This window comes from Panthera tigris, chromosome C1 (assembly GCF_018350195.1).
Source record: "Panthera tigris isolate Pti1 chromosome C1, P.tigris_Pti1_mat1.1, whole genome shotgun sequence".
NCBI classification, from domain to species: Eukaryota; Metazoa; Chordata; class Mammalia; order Carnivora; family Felidae; genus Panthera; species Panthera tigris.
The window spans coordinates 123763360-123784304 of record NC_056667.1 but is presented as its reverse complement, the minus strand read 5'-3'; positions in this window follow the sequence as shown (position 1 = coordinate 123784304).

The window sequence follows — 20945 nt, the reverse complement described above, 5'->3', positions numbered from 1 at the left end:
TCAAGAACCATGAGATCGTGACCTGAGCTGAAATCATGAGTCTGATACTTAACCAGTTGAGTCACCCAGGCACTCCACCCTCTCCTGGCTTTTCACTTTCCCTGATTTTAAAACCTGCTAATGGCTAACCCTAGGTTCCTTGCAAAGGCAGACCAAATTTGAAATAACTAGCTAACTAGAGAGAAATGCTTTTTTTTTTTTTTTTCTTTTTAGGGATGATGGTTCGTTAGCAAGGCATAAGGCTGGTCAAGTAGACAGGAGTGTTTCACAAAGGGATTTTTGCTATCTTGTCCTTTTCAGGATGAGTATCATTGGCTGGGGAGAATGTAAAGCGTTGGGGAAATTTAATAACTACGACTCTTCTAGTACTTAGAGTCCTTTGACAAGAGGGGAAAAGATGCACTTACAGTGAGAGACTGTCACTATAATGAAAATAACTTCTTATTGAAAACAAGGCATAAAATAATAAAAAATGAATACCAATGATGGATTAGAAGGGAGTTACATGATTTTACAGTGGTCTTGCTACGTAAAACTATGGTAAAATCAAATATCCTACCAAAGAGAGTCCTCAAAAACACTTTGTGTTATGTTGATCTTGGTCACTTTTGGAGGAGGAGATGTCAGAGATGGTGGGGTAGTGGCTGTTTTTTTACAGGATTTCAAAACCAAGGCAATGAGACAAGGGCCTTTGGTGTAATGAAGTGTAATGAGAAGATGCCATGGAGGAAGGTAATGAAGGTGCATTGAAGTCTGTAGGGAAGACAGCCTAGTTTGGAGCCAGAGTTTCCTGCCCAAGAAATATGAAGAAGGAACAGTCTGGATCTGGAGCCAATAGACCTGAGTCCATCTCCCCACATTTCCGTGACTGTGTTTCTTCACCAAAAAAATCCCCATCATCACAATATGCCTGCCTTTGTAGTAAAGATGAAATGGAATATTTAAAAACAAAAGTCTTCTAAACTGCAAAGTATTATGCAAAAAGTTTATTCACATTTTTCAGAGTTACCTTGGATTTAACGTTAGTTCATTTTATGCAGATTCTCCCAGAATACTGATCTTCTGCCTTTCTGCTTACAATAACCTGTGTTGAACCTGTGTTTTGATATTCTCAGAACTCCTAGAGGTCTCATACAAATTGCCAGGTGAGCAGACCCAAATCTGGTATGACCCAGAGCCCGTTGATGGGGCATTGGGAAATGAAGGCTCAACAGTGCTGTTTGCAGTCACTCTGTGTGACAGTGCTGGGCTGAAATCCCCACATTCGGTCCAATGGGATTCTCACCAGAATATATGGTTAACAGGAAGAGGAGATTGGATTGTAAATCTTTAGAAGTGAGCCCTTCTGAGATAATACCTGATGCAGGGACCTCAAGGGAACCTGAATTCTTTAATCGATTGAAACCCTGCCTTACAAAAGCTTTTAAACATTTAAACACCATCATATAAATCAAGTTAGAAATATCCCACCAAGGAATAAAAGAGTTCTTGCCATGTAAAATATTAATTTATCTTTTCAAGGCAGAACAAACAATTCATTTAGAAGAACACTAGGTAGGAGGTGGTAGGGAAGGCAGAAAATGTAGAGTAAACTCATTTTGTTGACCTTGGATGCCCACTTAAATGTCTCAGATCTTTGGGCTTTTTCTCATGCTGAAAAGTGAGGACCCTTTAAATGCTGAAACTTGGTTCCAGTATATTTTACTTGAAGTAGTTTTCAGGTCTTTGATTCCATATTTCAAGGCAATTGTTTCTAACTATTTATTAGAAAATGATCTTCAGTTGAACAATTGACTTCACACTGGAATTTAATACATACACTCCTGGAATTGCAAAGGAGTATGTGGAGTACCATTGGATTTTAAAGTATAGTTGCTCTGCAAAAACAACTATTAATGAATCACAAATGGGCAAACATCTACCACATGGCCATTTCTTCATTTGCTACAATATACATGCATCAGGAGTAACACTGAAGCCAGCCTGGAAGACTCCCAGAAAGGAAACTATATGATTAGCAAAGTTAAAACCTGATTTGCATCTCAAAAATGTAGTGTATGCTCATTTATGTGCAAATGTAATGGAAAAAGGCTGTAGGTAAAGTGGCTAAATCCTAAACAAAATAAACACTTAATTTTCTTTTATTGTGCCCTGTGACTATTAATAATATTATGGTACCAAGTCAGAAACATTAAGCCAAGCAGGGGAGCAATAAATGTTCCTAGACTGTGCACCACTGTTGATACTAGCAACTAATCGCTCCAGAGTTCACATAAAATGCAGATGGAGGTACAAAGAAGATATTCGATGAAGTCAGCAGTGGCGGTGAACTGTTCACAGGTGAAGCCAATAACTGGAGGGCCAACTCAGCAGGGGCAGAGGCTGTGGAAGATATCAAGAAAAAGACTTCGTAAATCATTGCTTTTTAACACTTCTGTACCTATTGACATATGGATGTTTTTAAACTTGTAAGGTTCTTGGTCCAAATTCCAACTGGCAGTATCGTTTGGAGACTTTGCAAAGTTCTTATCATCTGATCATCATTATATCTCATAGAAATGGTTAAGATAGCTATTGCTCTTACCATTGTATGGATGAAGAAATGACATAACAGGCAAGACTAAGGAGGGAAGCTCTAGGCTTCTGATTGCAGCTCTCATGTTCTCTTGATGATCTCCCTTAAGTCATTTATTAATCATATATATATATATATATATATATATATATATATAAATAGAATATATATACATATACATATAGATATGTATGTGCATATATGTAAGTATGTCATATAAAATGATATTTGGTACTTTTATCTCTGATGGTACCTTAGACTGGAAACCCCAGATAATCTTTCTGAAAGGAAAACTAAAATCCTGATCAAAATGTAAAACAAACAAGAAAAGACCCATAATTTTAAATGTATTGCAAAGCTGGTACAAAAGCAAGGAATTGGGAGAGGCCAACAGTTAAGTAATAATTCAAATTTGGGAAGTAAGTGGGCACCACAGCATTTGAGGGTGTCTGGCAATCCATTGGCTTCCATTCTCATGGCTTCAGAGTCTGATGTGATCTGCAGATAAGCACAGGGCCCACTCAAGTTGTGTCCTCCCAAAGCTGCAATCTTAAGTGGTGAGGGCTGGTGTTAGGTCCACTTCCCATAAGAGATTGACAGGACATTTGCCTGTGAGGACTAACCAGAACTTAAATTAATAATTTAGTTACAAATCAGGTAGGCAAAAGCAAATATATTCCTTCCCTGGAAGAATGTAACTCCAACATGGGCCTCAAAACATTCCCATAGATAATATTCCATAGAACATGAACTCCCAGTCAAAAATCACAAAACACAAAGGGAAATAGAATGTGACACATGAAAATCAGAAGAAATAGTAGACAGCGGAATCAGACCTGTAGAGACTTTGACACTGGGTACATGAGGCACATAATATAAAATCTTGATATGTTTCATGTTGTGGCTGAGATGGCCAGTGATCCATAAAATTGATTGTCACCAATTTAATAGGAATACAAGTGGAGGGGAGGGTATGTGGCTACCTTGCTTGGCTACATTCTCAGTTGGCTGTGCAATCAGGTGTGGCCATGTAAGGAGGATTCCATACATACAATGTGAGTGGAAGTGATGTGTATCACTATTCACTCTTAGTTCTTCAGTCCTGGCTGGAGCATAGATGGGCAACAACCTGGCTTTACCAGGCACTTGTTGATGGTGTCCCAGGGGATTGAGATGCAATGGCTTGGATGGGCCTGGGTCTCTGAATGGGCACAGAGAGACCTGGACCATTCACACAGAAACCAGATGAGATCACTATAAACCTCCTAGTTCTTTAAGTCTTTGCATTGTATTGTTGAAACTCTAGCTTTATCCTTCCTAATGCAATCTGTTTAAAATAAAGAAGCATGAAAATATAAGTAAAACCCAAAAAAACTATTAAAAAGACCAAGGAGATTTGACAAAGAATGAAATAGAACATCTAGGAAAAAAAGATAATTTCCATTCAATTTAGACACCTGATAAAATACAAGGAAATGTAGGTAAATGGGAAGAGTTTTCCATATTTTCACCCTCCAAAGATAACTAATGTTCACATTTGGAGGCTTTTCCTCCAAATGTGCACAGCATGAAGATTGCCAAAGACTAGACTCCTTCTCCTGCCACTCTTCATTCACTGGACCCCGTCCCGTTTCCGTTTGGCTGCAATAAAATTTAGTGCTTTGTGCTGCTTATCCAGAAAGAACACCCTTTAGTTTCCTCTGGACTATCAAAAGAGTCACTTAAGTTCCCTATTTTAATTAATTCTTTCCCTCTTTCTTTCTTTCTTTCTTTCTTTCTTTCTTTCTTTCTTTCTTTCTTTCTTTCTTTCTTTCCTTCTTCTTTCTTCTTTCTTTCTCTCCTACGGTTGGCCTACAATGTTACATTATCTTCATGTGTACAACATAACGATTCAACTTCTCTATGCTTATGCTGTGCTCACTGCAAGGGTAGCTACCATCTGTCACCTTGCAACACTATTACAATACCATTGATGACATTCCCTGTGCTGTGTCTTCTATTCCCTTGTTAGGTACCCCCTTTTTTTTTAAACTCAACTTGGAAAAAGAGTTTTTAATAGGTATTATTTTACTATATCAGAAGAAGTAGCTTTTCTTCTCTAAAAATGATATGTACTAATTAGCTTAAATATTGTAAATTCTATATTTTGGCTTAATTTTGAAATTTTGAAATCTTATTGAGATATTAAATATTAGCTATCTTGTAAAGGCAATATTTTAAGTAGAAAAATATCTACAAGGCAGGCCTTTTAAAAAAGTAAATCTTTTCTCAAGATTGAATTTCTTAGCTATTATAAATTTATTGGGATGCTATTTCTGTTGGTTAAAGGAAAAAGTAAGATTACTTTCTGTTATAGTTTATAGTTTATATATGACAATTCTAGTTAAAAGTTAAATGGCTTTTCTTTCATGCTTTTATAATCATATGCATCTGCTCATATTAAGTGTTATTTTAGTAAATGAGCTACAATTATTTTATTGTAAAAAGTGTAAATTAAATTTTAATTTCATTTGAAGTTGTAATATGAATTATATTGGTGGATATTTCTGAACTCCCTTTGATACTTAGTAGTAATTAGATATTCACAGCAAAAACAGTGTGAGAATATGTTGCTAAAATAGGTAATATGCACAAGATTAAAATATCTTGGTCTTTCTCTTAAGATTTGTTCTGCCATTAATCCTAAAAGTCAGGTAGCTGTAAGTATACCTCTGGCAACGCCGTAATTCCTTTATGGATCTCTTTCAGCCCTACGTGTGAGTCAGCTCAGTAAATGAGCAGTTTGAAACTTTTGCTTAATATCCAAGAGGATAACTAGGAATGAAACCATATTAGATGATAAATGTGTGGGAGCTAATTTCCCTGTTATTTAGGTAAGGCCAAAAAGGGGAAAGTGTAGTTAGCAGGCTCTTCCTTATCTCTCCATGGAGACAGAATACAATCTCAAACCATACGACTAAACATTAGTTAAAAATAGCACACTTTTTCTACCTCCTAATTGATGAAGGAAAAACAAACTTTTATCTTTTTTCCTTTTCTTATACTTTATGTACTTTATAAGCATTTTAAATGATCAAACATATACTGAAGTCAATATTTTAAGCCAAATTACTTTTACTCTATAAGGATTTATGCATATTTGAGTAATATTTCAGCTACGAGTGCTGCCTAATATGAGGAAGCTTCACAGTCCTGAATATATATTAGATATTCATTATTATATATTTGAATACCTCTGTAAGACTTTAGGAGATCAACAGAGTCTGGGACATTTCAGTTTTTTGAAGATGCTTATATATAAAAAAATTCAGAACTCTCAAAAAGGAAAACTGTGTGGTATTTAAATTTTTTCCATTAACCTACTTAAGTTCAATCCTGCATGTGGTCTTCCTTCAATCCTTAGTGTATCTCTCGATCCATGGGTATAATTTCACTTGGAGATAACACCAGAAGTCTGTTTGAAGATTTGATGAGCAGGAGGCCTGGTCTAACTGGCCCCTGGCTCCTCCAATGCTAGGCCCCAGAGGAACCCTATAGAAATGTTGTACTCATATAAGCCAAAGAGACAAATTGCTAGTCCATAACTCCTTGGGCTTTGCTTAGGCTCACATCTCAAGTATGGGAGAAATGTACATTAAGTCTGGCTTTGTGAGGAAAAATGGTAAGAAAATGTCAGGTGCTACACCTGTTATTGACCAGGACTTTGTGTTAGTTCTTCTTTTGATGAGCTTAGCACTAGAGAGGAAAGGACACAAGATGGCAGAAAGTTCTAGCAAAGCTGGGGCAGACTGTAAGACCCCCAAAATGGGATATATGTATATGTGGATTTCCCAAGGCAGGGAGTGACTTTTGTCTCCTGTAGGGAAGTTTATTGTGGTTGTAGGAAGTCATTTTAAGGATTTTTTTTAAAGTTTGTTTATTTATGAGAGATAGAGATAGCATGAGTGGGAGGAAGGTAGAGAGAGAGGGAAATACAGAATCTGAGGCACACTCCAGGCTCTGAACTATCAGCACAGAGCCTGATGCAGGGCTTGAACTTATGAATCGTGAGATTGTGACCTGAGCTGAAGTCGGATGCTTAACCGACTGAGCCACTCAGGTGCCCCCATTTTAAGGATTTTCTAATTCAATGTCTGTGTGTAGATGGAATTCTCTATAGGCCAGATGATAGTTTCCCCATTTCAACAGCACTGATGAACTGACCATTTAAATAGTTTGTACCTGTTCTCAAATCCTGAGATTCTTTTTCAGCCTCCTTGTAACACCCTCAATCCCTCCTCTTATAGTCCTGCTATACCCAGGAATTATTTCTTCACAAATTTTATGGAGGAGTAAATAGCAACAACAACCCAAAGATTGTTGTGGGTTTATTTTCTCCCCATGGTAGATTCAACAATGGTAACACTCAGAATCTTGAGGCCTTGGTGTCACATTGTAGATTTAGAAGGTATGTGTGCTGTGTGGACAGGCAGTGACCCACCTCCCATTCCATACTTCATCTGCTTTGATCCCATGGCCACCAAGAAGTTATAGTGGCCCTTCAGAATTTCCCTGGCTCTGCACATCTGAAACATCTAGATGCCTAATACATAACATTCTTCATGTTTTTAAATTGGAGAGATATTGTTTTTATTGTGATTAATACCATATAATTAATACTAGCCACCTTTCTTCTGGGAACTAGTAAGTTTTCACTAATCCAGCATATGTGAGTCTAGCTAGTACCCATCAGTACCTCATCCAGTGATGATGGGCAGGTCCATTCTAAACTCGACAGAGTTTCTTTTTAACTCTGTTTGTTTAGCTTCAACTCAACTAATTTTTGTTGATACTCATGGAACTCAGAATTCATAATGTAGCCATCAGACATGGCTGCATATATCAGCCAAACTCATAAAAGATTTATTGGCTGCAATGTGAGGGGACAGAGGCCCGATATCAAAACTGAACACAGGAAATGATGAAAAAAGGGCATGCACACTCACACACTCATTTAAGCAAAGGAAAAGGGAGAAAATCATGTTTAACTTTTGTCTTAGGAGAAGTGTTAGAAATTTCAAGGAATACCATTTCTTTCTATAATTAATTATTGTGTACAGCATGAAAAATGGAAATAGAATTTTAGAATCACTCCTATTCTAAATAAAAAGATTAAAAAAAATAGGAAGGGGAGAAAATGGCCCTTCATGAATGGATTTTTGTGCTTTTTTCAAGTTACACAGAAGAATGCTGTTAAGTGGACTTACTGAGTTGCCTTATACTTCTTCCCACTTAGCAACTCATGAATATTATTTTTGATGTTTATTATTATTTTTCCTGAATGAAATAGCGTCCATAAGATTTTGTTCCTACAAGGTATCTAAAAAGTAATTACTTTAAAATTTATCTTTCCATCCTAAACATTTTACACTTGTCCTTGAGCCAGCTGTAGAATAGTTAGGAAGCATCCTATTTTGAAGGATGAAGATTAAGCCTTCATTGCCTTTCTGCCTTGGCCATGGCATAAGTGTTTCTGTGGACATCTTTCCTTTCACATCAAATGGAAAACAATTCTCAGTGGCAGCATTTGATATTCAACCAAGGGGAGGGAGGAGTCTTTGAGGTCATATTGTAGCTTTAGCTCTATAGACCCTGGAAGCCATTATCTTAAAATGATATAAATTCAGTTACAAAATGGAAAGATGATTACATGATTAATGGAAGTTAATAAAGATCATTGAAATCTTATCCTGGATGAGGCCATCAGAAACTATTTAATCCAATTTCCCCTGGCTCCAGGCAGGCCACATGGGAACCACTTTGTCAGATGGAATCTCTCTTCTTATCACATACCTCTCTAGAGAAGTCAAGTTCCTTTTTTGTATGAAATATGATGCATTCTTGACCTCAGCAGTGACTCTTACCTGGGGTCTCTTTGCTACCTGTGTTGCTTCTTGGAAATTGAGTTTATAGCTTTGGAGTAGTGAATAAAAGGAACTGGTTGGACAGTGCAGGAATTGAAAAACAAAGATCTCGTTACACTAATGATATATCCAACTGTCCCAGTTACTTTAGCAAGCACATTTATATGGCTGCTGAGAGAAATGTGGTTAGGTGTGTGGGACTGACACCTACATTGGCTGGTACTTTTATTCCACTTTAGTTCAAAATATCTAGGAAATATGTACTTGTCTTGAAAAGAATCCGTTAAAAAAAAAGTTGTTTGTTTTATCCAACCTATTCTCACTAATGGAAGAATAACTAAAGACTAATGTATTACTGATTTGAAGTCAGCAGCCTTCTTCAAATTCACTTATAATAAAGCTGTTATATAATTTAGGAATTGGTGGGTACACCTGCAAGTAAGAGATCTAAGCTATCATAACTTAAGAAAGGATTTACCTTTCTTCCATGGGACACGAGGTCTGGAGGAAGCATTCCCACTGATAGTGGTGACTCCCAGATGTTATCAGAGACCTATACTCCTTTATCTTCTGTTCCATCATTCTCTTGCATTCTCAAGGTCACTTCAATGTCACCTCAAGTCACACTATGGCTGATGGGAGTCTAGGCAGGAGGAAGAGGGAGAGAGGAGGGCAAATGGGTATCTGCCAACTCAGAGACCTTTGAAGAGTTTTCCTGGAAGTCCTGTACACTGGTAAGGGTTTTAGCTTGTTTGTTGATTGTTACTTCTATCCTCGAGTGATTCTAGGAAATGTTTTCTTACAGTTGGGTACATTGCTACCCTTGCAACAGTGGGGTGCTATTAGTGAAGCACAAATGGAGTAATAAAGATTTCACAGGAAAGTCCCAGTCTCTGCCAAAGTTTCCATCCTTCATTTTGCTTGCTGTGGGTCCTCACTTGGGATTACAAGGCAATGGTTTTATTGCTCGTAAAACAATAAATGTTCAGAGAATCCAACAAGATATGGAACACCATCACTCAGTAGATACAGAGCCTGAATGTTTTTCTTTTGGATATTGTTTGATGTAATGCATTGTAGCTTCCTCTCAGCTCCTGTGATTGGGGAAGTTAAGTTATGATGTGCTTTTGCCTTGACTGATTCTTAAGGTGAATTTATTTACATCTAACCATGGCTGATGTAAAACTTAATGCTTGCGAATCTTAAGTTGGCAGCTATTTGATTGTCAGGCTTCCAAACATTAAAAACAGTTTATGTTCTGCTTTTCCATAAAGAAAAAAATTAGCTTGGTTTCTCAAGTGCAAGAGCTTATTCACTGAGGATACTTTATGCTTTCATTTGATATTGTCTTTTCTTTTTTCAGGGGCGGGTGGTGGTAGAAGTGGCAGAAAAAGCATTTTGACATGAAGGCCTCTTAGCTTCTGATCATAATTTGCACAAGCAGAAAAATCCAAAAAAGAAATAAAAAGCAGAAACAGGTTGTAACTTGGACCAAAGTTTAAAAGATCATCATATAGGACATTCTAGACATAATTATTCCATTAGATAGAACTTCCTGAGCAATGGATGTGATACATAGGTCTCAGTGGTGACAGTATGGGATGGTGGATGTTGAATAATAATGAAGACATTGGAAAATTTGTCCCAGGAAAATGAGTAAAGCCAATTGGCCATAATAAATCCTAGAAGGGAAAGAAGTCATAATTTTAATATTCATAAAGGCATTTTGAACAATTGACCTTGAATTTAGAGAGGGGCAAAATAAAGAAGAACTGTATTGACAAGTGCCATTTTATTTTGTTTCATTATTTTTTGTTTTTGTGGACATGGGTAATTTTAGACTTCATAGAAAGTATCTTAATTATGACTTTACAATATAATAAGCATACCAAGAAAAATTAGAGATCCTTTTGCTTTGGACTCTTTCCTTAAAGAATACCCTTTTCTTTTGGGATTGCTTGAACCAAATCCAGACTCAATGAAAATTTTGTTGCTAGCAGAAAACTGTACTGCATCCAGTATTTTAACCAAGACTGACACAAGTGATCATGAAATGGTTTTTGAAAACTGAGACGTAGAGTTGGATTAATTTGATCTGCAAAATGTCTTGGCTGTCAAATAACGACTGTTACGTCTTTGAGAATACAGTCGATCTATGATCTAGGGTTGCTTTCATGGCCTTAATACCTCCTTGGATTGGTCTGTGTGTCCTTGGATTGGTCAGTCTCCTGACCCAGTGCAGTTCAATGGATGCAAATATCTTGTTTGTCATATTTCTCAGAGAAAATATATTGACACCTTTCTCTTTGAACTCCCTATGAAAGGCTCTTTTGAAAATTACTATTTGGCCTTTCTCTCAGATCCAAGTGGAAACTTAATTGCATTTACCATGTGAGGAAGTCTACGCTGTCAAAAATGTTTCCACCCAAGCTGAAAATAATACCCTAAAACTAAGCATCATGCCACATATTTGCTCAATTCAAGCCTTTTGGATAAAAATATGTGACTGTTCTCCCAGATGTTTTGTCTATATGATAGGTAATATCCCACTGTTTTCATTTTTGATTGGTTACCAGAATAGAAAGAGTATGTTGCGTTGTGCAAATAAGTCTTTATAATTCTAGGTAAAATATTTGGACTGTTAAACAAAAGTTAGGGAAAAGGAAAACATGTCTGAAAGTATGTAGGTCCACATAACCTGTTTATCCAGACAGTCTTGAAATTTTGAACCATTTGTAGAATGTACAAATGTTTACACTTGGCTTCATTGGTATAATAGGTGTGACTATTTTCAAAAATCTCAGCCATGTGAAAAACACTTCAGTTTCTACAGAAGCTGAGATCTGAAATGCTGAACAGACCCTTTTCTTGGGCAAAGAAGGGCTTGAGTTTATAAGTATGTGATTTAATCCACAGCGTTGATAGCCAGATGTTGATGCAAATGAATGTTTAATAAATATCACGTGGTTTGATGTTAGTACCATTGATAGGCCTGTGTCAAAGGTGCTGAGAGCACAGTTACAGGTTTCCAAAGTGTTTTTCATCTTCTGAAGACCTGTCCCTGATGACCTAATTCAGGCAACAAACGTTATATTTATCAGTATCTTCAGTAGTATGCTGAACTATGATTCTATACCAAATACTGATTTTGAAGTAAGCCGGCAGTGCTTTATATATAGTAATCACAACATGCAGAGTGGCTAATTTCATTTAAATGATATTATTCAGTATACATACCCTGTACCCCCCAAGAGAAATTCTTTTTTTAATGCAGCTTGAAAGAGAAATTTGAATATTATTGGCTTAATTTCTTAGTTTCTATTCATAGGTGCCTAATTTCTTTAATGTTTATTTATTTTTGACAGAGAGAGACAAAGCTTGAATGGGGGAGGGGCAGAGAGAGAAGGACACACAGAATCCGAAGCAGGCTCCAGGCTCTGAGCTGTCAGCACAGAGCCCGACGCGGGGCTCAAACTCAGAGACTGTGAGATCATGACCTGAGCTGAAGTCGGACGCTCAAACGACTCAGCCACCCAGTTGCCCCAATAGGTGACTAATTTCTTAGTCTGTAGTCATATCACTACAAATGAACATATACTGCCCCTTTTACTGATTTGCAACTGTAGATAAACAAAAAAAGCAATTTAATGAACAGAAACAATTGCTGTTTTTCAGATAACTATTAAGGTAAGTTAGAAATAGATGATAAATTCTAACATATGAATAATGGATTTGAAACTAATTGGCGGTGGTTCTCAAAATCTGTCACTCTCCTATGTCCCTTTTTTATTTTCAACTTTAGTTTTGCAATTTATCATTAATATGTTTGTGAATAATCATTGCTCCATATAAATATATCTAAAATGTTCAAAAAAAGAAAACTCACCTCATGTTTTGGCCTTCGTTCCTTGGGAGCATCTATCTATCTGCCCAACCATTCATTTATTACAAATCATTTAATCTTTCATTTCTTGTTTTCATGAGCACCATCTTATCCATATTTTCCCGTGGAATTATAACATTTGAATTAATAATGGTTTTACTGGCTAAATTATATTACATTGAACAAATATTTTGTCAAATTCCAACTGAATTTCCTTCCTGCCTCAAATTCCAACTGAATTTCCTTCCTTCCTCCCTTCCTTCCTTCCTTCCTTCCTTCCTTCCTTCCTTCCTTCCTTCCTTCCCTGTAAAAAGCAACAAACATCTTTATTCATAAGGATTTGTCAATATCTGTTACTAATGTAGTAGGAAATTTTATTAAAAGAGAAGCTATTTGATCAATACTATACAGAATATTTCTTCAAATCCTTTAAATCAGTAGAAATTTTCATTTACTGAGGTTATTGCAGTTCAGTTTAAAATTACTGATTGGTTTAAAGAGAGGGAAGATTACAGTGTTCTTTATCCTGTAGCTCCATAAATCTTGAAATAGGTAGATGATACGTTCATTTTGGTAATCTTTGCTTTTTGGATTTTCTAGTTATCATGTTTGCTGATTGCTGACGACTAGGGAGAATCATCATATATTATTTAACTGCTGTTCCTCCTTTAGAATCAGGTGCTAAAGGTAATAAAACACTTCCAATTCCCTTGTTTTTTGATGAAATTGAAGCTAGTTTTTGATTCATTACTGGATGCTTTATTTGGAGTTTTTAGATCTCTCCCATTCTGTGTATAAATTTGCTTATTCAACAATGAATTTGTTTACATAGCAATATTAGGAACAGGAGGAAAATATGAAGGGGAAAGGATCCCTCAAGGAGCTCAGTTGTCTAGTGACACAAATAAATATATTATACTAAAATGTGTATGTACAAATTGAAATATAGTAACTTCCAAAACCAGGGAATGGCAATACAGAGGAAAGGTGCCCCTTCCCCTCACCCTTCACTTCTAAAGGTAGGGATTGGTGCTGGGACTACACAATGAGAGCATCTAAAATTGTACCTCACTTCAGTTACTTTTTCTGCATGTTCCAGTCTGACTCCTGATGCTTCAGTGTTGCTCTGAATGAATGGACAGATTGATTTCACATTGCTTCCTCTAATAGCCTTCTGTCATGTCACCTCTTACATTTCAGAAATTGTTTAACAAGGGCCATTTGGGAGAATTGTATCCAGGCAGGGAATACATCAGCAGGCCCCCAGCCCCTCCTCCTCACCTCTGCCACTTAGATGCATGGTTGTGAATGACTTTTCCTAGTGAGAGTTTCCTCATTCCATTAGTGTCAGCCATCAGTCTAAATTTATAGCAGATGTATTATTCTCCATCAGTGGATTTCCTTCTTGGACACATATTTCTTTTAATCAAGGCTTCCCCTAACCCCATATTCCCCTTCTCATAGACTGCCTGCAGAACTGCTAGTTGTTTTCCCAGTCACCAAGACTCTCTTGATAGGCTGTATTTCATGCTTTGGTTCTTTAGATGGTCCCTTGTCCTGGGAACAGGGATGTCCTTCAGTGTGACCTAAGCTTGCATAAATGAGAAACAGTCTTCTCAAGGAGAGGTGGTTGCATTTGGCATCATATTGTTTTTTAACCAAGCATTATTAGTTTTGGCCAGTTGGTTGTTTTCTTCTCCATCTCAGAGAATTGAAATATTAATGTAGTGGAGTGAGCTGGGTAGCTGTTTCAGATATGCTAGATCACCTGTCCTAAAGAATGCTAAATGAAATACTTCCTATTGTTTCTTCCTTAAATTTCCTTTGCAGTACATATGTTTCCCTCACCCCATTACTCAATGTGTGATAATTGTGTGTGAGGGAAGATCACATACAGTTCTATTTTAGAAAGGAAATTTTGAAGTTCCTATCACTCCTTTGGGTTAAGAAGACTTGTCCTCAGTAGGGCCTATTAGTCACGTACCAAGTGGCAGAGCCCTATACGTGCCTTAGCCCAGAAGGAATCAAAATTCATAATTCCTTTCTCAGGCCAGGGTCTCTGAGATTGTGGGGTTACCTGGCATCAGTTACCATTAGAGACACAGGCCATCTGGTTGATAGATATTAATATGGTCACCCTCTTTTCCCAGCTATGGAAAGAAGGTTTTGCTAAAAGAATCGGTGTATTCTTATTGAGGTGAATGTGTTACCTTGGCAGGGAAAAAAAAAAGCTGTACCTTTGAATGATTGTTACATGACTGTGTGTGGCATTCCAGGGAAAAGATCCATTAGAAGACAGAGAAGATATCACAGCTCACTTTTCAGCAGAGAACGACTTGGCTTTCACTGATGAAATTGATTATGGGGAAGGATACTCGTTGAAACTGGGGTATAAGTTTTCTGATATCAGCACATGAATAAGTCCTGGCCCAGCTCACTGAAATGTGGGCCTTCAATTTCTTGGCAATGTGAAATGTGGAGAAGGGTGAGATGAAAGCAGGTTCCCAGTGAACTTGCTTTGCATTTCACAATTGCTGCTGATGAAAAGGAAGTAGTGAGATCCATGAAATAACACTGGAGTAGAGGATGGCTTCTGAGTCTCATTTAAGTATCCCTATTGAGGCTCAACAGATCACAAGATTTCCTGCTTGCCTAGTGAGTAGCCTGCATGATATTAAGCAATCTACAGAAAGCATATTCGTATTACAGATCATTTCTCTAACAGGGCATTCATGTATCCTAGGTTAAAGAAATAGCTACGACTAGGACAACACAAATAACCAAGAAAGAGGAAAGAAGAGGAAAAAATATATACTATAAGGAATATTCTTTGGGCCCCTGAGTGGCTCAATCTGTTGAACATCTGACTCTTGGTTTCAGCTCAGGTCATGATCTCATGGTTCGTGAGATTGAGCCCCCCCATTGGACTCTGCACTGATAGCACAGAGCCTGCTTAAGATTTTCTGAGCTCTCCCTCTCTCTGTCCCTCCCCCACTCATGCTCTCTTTGTCTTTCTCTAAATAAGTATATAAACATTTAAAAAAGGGGAACATTCTCTCCAACAAGTGAAGAGATTAATTTTAACATTTACATTAGTGAAAATTCCTTAAAATATATGACTTTCCTTCACATTTTCTCTCCATTAACATATTGTAACATATTTTTTAAAAGTGCTATAGTATTTATCAGGATAAACTATTCCAACTGTATCCTAACTGAATTTGTTTTCCAGGCCAGTTTTATCATGGTCAATGGTTGGAGTGTTGTATGTGTGTGTGTAGCAACGCTGGGCAGAGTGGGGTTTTGATGCTGTAAACTACACAAAAAGACAAAGTATTAGTCCTACCCTCATTAAGATTATAATCTAATTGGAAGTACAAGCGTACCACTCAAAAAATAATTGTAAAATATTATAATGAGTATATTACTAGCTGCCAAGTTGTGTAGTCCTCATTTCAATGACTGAACAGTGAAAGGAAGGGAGAGATATATATGGAATTGAAGTAGACTGAGGCAGGGGCATAGTTGATGTGCCCATAGTATTTGGACAGGTTGAAGGGAGAAAGTGAGTGTTCTCCATATGACACACAATGTGTTGGTTTCTCGGAGCCTCTATAACAAACTACTACAAACTATGTGCTTGAAAAAACCAAATATATTCTCTCAGAGTTCTGCAGGCTAGAGTATAAATCCAAGGTCAGCCCAGCTGCATTCCCTCTGAAGACTCTAGGTAAGATTCCTTCTTTACCTCTTCCATCTTCTGGTGGTTGCCAGCAATTTTTGGCTCATGGCAACATAATTCCATTCTCTGCATTTGTGTTCACCTGGCTGTCTTCCTCTCTGTATCTCTGTCCAAATCTCTGTCTGCTTATAAGAGTACCAGTCATTTTATAGACCCCAGTATGTCCTCATCTTCACTTGATTACATGTGTAAAGACCCTATCTCTAAATAAGGTCACATTCCAGGTTCTGGGTTGCTGTGAATATTTAACCCCATACACACAGGGTGAGTAATACAATAATAAATTTTTCTCTGTCTTGTTTTTTGGCAAAACGGTCTTTTAGTTTTATCATGTGGAAACTGTTCACAAAGTTTCTCATTTTCCCTTGTGGAAAAAGTGGAGAAATGTGGTCTGGATGCTAATACTATGTGGTGGATTAGATCTTGGTTGAATTATTACCCTCAAAGGGAGACTGATGTCAACCAGAAGAAGGTTTTTGTGGCATACTACACACTTCTTTTCATGGTCCTGGGGCTGTTCAGTGTTTAGGTCAGTGATGTGAGTAAAGATAATTGAAGCTATATATATCCCATTTGAGGATAGCACACCATTGAAATTTTTCAAGTTTCAGCCAAAGAAAGATGTTAGAGGGTAAGAAAAAAAAGATGACAAAAGGTATTTAATAGAAATAAATGTGAAGTTTGGCATGGTTCTAGAATAAAGTGTACATTAGAGTATCAGAAGGCTATTGGCTTAGTAACAATATGTATTTAAACAGTCAACAGTAATCTCAATGTGAATGACTCCTAAAAATGTAATATGTAATCCAGAGCCTCCATTAATGGAATAAAGAAGGTCATCATCTTCCTCTACTTTGGACTTTTCAAATTATACTGAAAATAATTATATTCAGTGAAGGTTACCAAATACTAATGAAATTCATTGGACATTTTGGAATGTATTCAGAGAAAAATGACCATGAGAGTTAAATGACTCAAGATGACATTACTTGAGGGACGGATGGATGGAACTTTGAATGTTGGTCCGAAGAACAAATGGGAAGAATCAGACTGAAAAAAATAAGCTTTCTTTTAAATCCTTAAAAGTTATTTGTATGAGTGTTTGGAAGGATTCAACTTTAGCCTGTATTGCCCCAAGAGTCTAAATTTAACAAATCAATGGATGTTTCTGGAAGGTATATCTTTGATACCTTGTCACAGGACTTCTTTGCAGAGATCCAAGGATTGCCTGGAAGATGGTGAGTTTCTGGATTTTGGGTGTTCAAGCACAGACACAAGCATTTGACAGAGAGTTGTCAGAGTAGTTCAGACAATTGATGGAAATTGTGGTATTTGGTTTCTAAGAGTCCTTATACTTCTGTGTCTTATAACTCCTTTTGAAAGAAAAATACCATAAAACTCTATGAGATTTGGATGAGGCATAATGATGTTCATTATATATATTAACCTCCCTTTGTAGTTCAAATCAATATGGCATATAACAGAGAAAAGTGGTACCTTCAGGATGATACAATCCCTGATTTCAACCTTGACATGAAATCCACTTCAGACTGGCCTATAGATTTTGGAGACAGAGAATTCTGAAAGTTAGAGAGTCATATTATTAAAAGGAACAGTAGTTCCTTAGGACAAACTACTATTTCCTTGTTGAGAGAATTCTCAAGGTTGGAAGGGACCTAAAAGTCCACCTATTTCAAATTTCAGAGGTATCTGGGTTTAGTATTTCTGTCTTTGGGAGAACATATATTCCCTGTGATCTATAAAATGCCACTCATCTATTTTGATAATTTCCCATTTTTCTAATATGTTATAAAATTCCTTTAAATATTCTGAGTATAAAATAGATTACTTTCAATCACTTTTGCCTCAGGCACAAGAGCACTGAATCTTCAAGCTACAGTTGAAATAAAAAAAGAAAAAAAAAAAGCACAAAAGCCTGAGGCAGAAATTCATTTCTAATATGCATGAGAGTTAACAGCAGTTTTGGGAACATGCTTTCATTTATTCATCCATTGATCAAGCAGAGACTTACAGAGCAGCTATTTTGTGATAGGTAATGGTAATGCAGAGTGGGTCAGAAACCGTCCTTGATTTTGTATGTTCAGCCTAGCAGGGAGAAATGTTACCCAGTAGCATAAGAGCTCTTATGGAGGTATATACACAGTGCATGGAAGTGTCAAAGCACATCATGTCACACTGAGAAAAAGGCCATGAGGAGCAGCTTGTATCTTTGCTCACGTGTACATCTTACGTATGTTTATGTAAACATAGCGCCTTGTCTACCTATGTTATTTTGTAGAAAGAAGGAAGATGGGTAGAAAGATTAAGACGCACATAGACTAAAGGGTTAAAATATCTTCATAAATGTGTTTTTTTCTTTTATCAGTAGGCTTTTTTAAAGGAAGGGAAATGCTTTAAGGAAAAGCTGCCCCAACATGCACTTCTAGGCAGAGTTCAATTTGCAGCCTTTGGAGATATCTTGAAGAAAACCAAATCAAGCGCTTACATGTGCTACTTTTGCTTTAGATTTAACAAGTCTTTCCTCTTGACTGCTCAAGATAAACAACTGGATTACTTGACATGATTCCATACAGAATGGATTAGCTAAATTTGTGCTTGTTCTTCCTCCCGAGTCAATGAAATGCATGAGCTTCCCCATGTTGGGATGGTTCAAAGGTTTGATTTGTGGCACAGAGTTTCTGGAAACTTACATATCATGCCTTTTGTCCCCCCTAGAATAAATATCAAACTTCTTATGACAAAGAGAAGTATAAATTCAACAGGAGAATAATACTTGCTTTCATTTCAGAGGTAACATACAATACTATGGGAAGAATAAATTAGAAATGTACATTTTAGGTATACGCGCTTAGGACATTCCTCTGCCACACTATGTCTGCTTTATTCTGTTACTCTGTCTCTTGCTTCATGTACACCAATTTATAATATGTTTAATAGGCATGTTTGTTTTGATCTGATAAGTATTGTCAGCAGTGAGCTTAAAGCTGAATATGACAAGTGGCCCATATGTGTGGCTAGGGTCATTAGAAGTACTGTATGTGGAACCCTGTCTCAGCAGGCTGGACACTGGCTGCTCTTCAGGGCACCAAGATGAGGGCCACAGAAAAAGATGCAAGGTGGCACTGCCTTGAGGCTGAATTTTCCTCTATTTAAAACAAAGAAACAGACTTTGAAAATAAGTTGTTCATCAGATTAACTTTGGGTTATTTACATAAGAAGACAACTTTACTAAAAGAATGAATTCAGGGACCTTGCCATGTATCTCTGAATTCTCACATAGCTCAATAAAAGATGCACATGGAGTTTTCTCTGCAATGTTGAGCCTTTCTTGGGTCTATGTAATTTGATTTTGTACCACTGATAGATTGGTTGGGGGGAGGGCAGTGAGTGGATGATATGTAGAATTGGGTGTTGCAGGTGGGAGTGTCATCCATGTTGGCTCCTCACAATAAAGCCATGAACTTTACCCAACTGTCTGTGTAGAATCACCCACTCAGCTTTACCAATAGCCCTTGCTTGGTCAGCTCCTTGCCTAAATGGCCTTCCACATTTCATATTATTGGGATAATGCTTGAAATTCACCCGAAGGCCTTCTTTCATTGACTGCACTCTTCTTTTCTCTTTCTTTGGTTCCCCCTTTTTTTTTTTCACCCACTTAACATTTACTTTTCCAGCTTATGTTGTCTATCTTCTTTCCCCATCCTGGATCCTACTTCACCTTCACTTCCTGGGGCCTCTCCATGCCCCCACCGCTGGTTGTCCTCATCCCCTCCACAAATCTAGCTGTCACCTCCACACAGATGCCTTCCAGATATGCACCTTTAGTTTCCAGTTACTCTTCTGAGCTTGAGTTTGACCTTGTTATTAGGAATCTTCATCTCCAGGGCATTGTAAAACCAGCATGTTCAGAAACACGCTTATCTTAGAAGGGTAGCAGATCATAGTGGTCAAAAGCATAGATTCTGGAGCCGGGTTGCCTGGGCCAACCTCCTTCCTGCCTCCCTCACTTCCTAGCTGGGTTATCTTGGTGCAAGTTGTCTTAACCTTCTTTGCCTCAGTGTCTTCACCATGATAGTAAGTGTAATAATCCTATGCAACTCAAAAAATTGTAAAAATTGCATGAGCAACAGACGCCTGGTTGTATAAGTGTGCAAGTGCTTGTTTTTACTGTTTTACTATTTTTATATTTCTTTTTCCTTAGAAAACTTAAGGCTTCTGCAAGATTCTCATCTTTCAGATCATATATATTTATGATATCGATCAGTCTTCCAGTGGCCCAACTTGAATCATAGGACTTCCATTCTCTCACCTTCAACCTTCTATAAATTATTAAGCCTTTTAGATTTTCTAAGTATTATGTTTCTTGTTTCTCTTCCTTTCTCTTCTCCTCTCCCATGATCACTGCATTAATTCTTCCTCGAATCCATAGGAGAGCTTCCTCCTCTGTCTCTGGCAATTGTTCAGTCCTCACTTCCTCTTTTTGCAGGTCTGTCTTGCATAACGTTAAGGCTAGTTTCCCTGAAACACAAGCTGAATCATGCCATCTTCATCCAAAACCATCACCACCCTGTCACAAATACACACATACTGGTCATTGAATGATGTATAAATCCTTCAACCCAGTAATGAGGTTCTGTGCAACCTCTCTTTTTCACTTACTGCTCCTTTGTTGTTTTCTCCAGGGGCTCCGTATTATAGCAGTCTGCTCTAATTTCCAGTCCCCAAAATTGCTTAGCTTCCTTTTACTTCTGTGCTTCTGTTCATCTCTTCCCCTCTCCCTGAACTATTGGCTACTCACTCTCCCAGGGCTATCAAGATCCT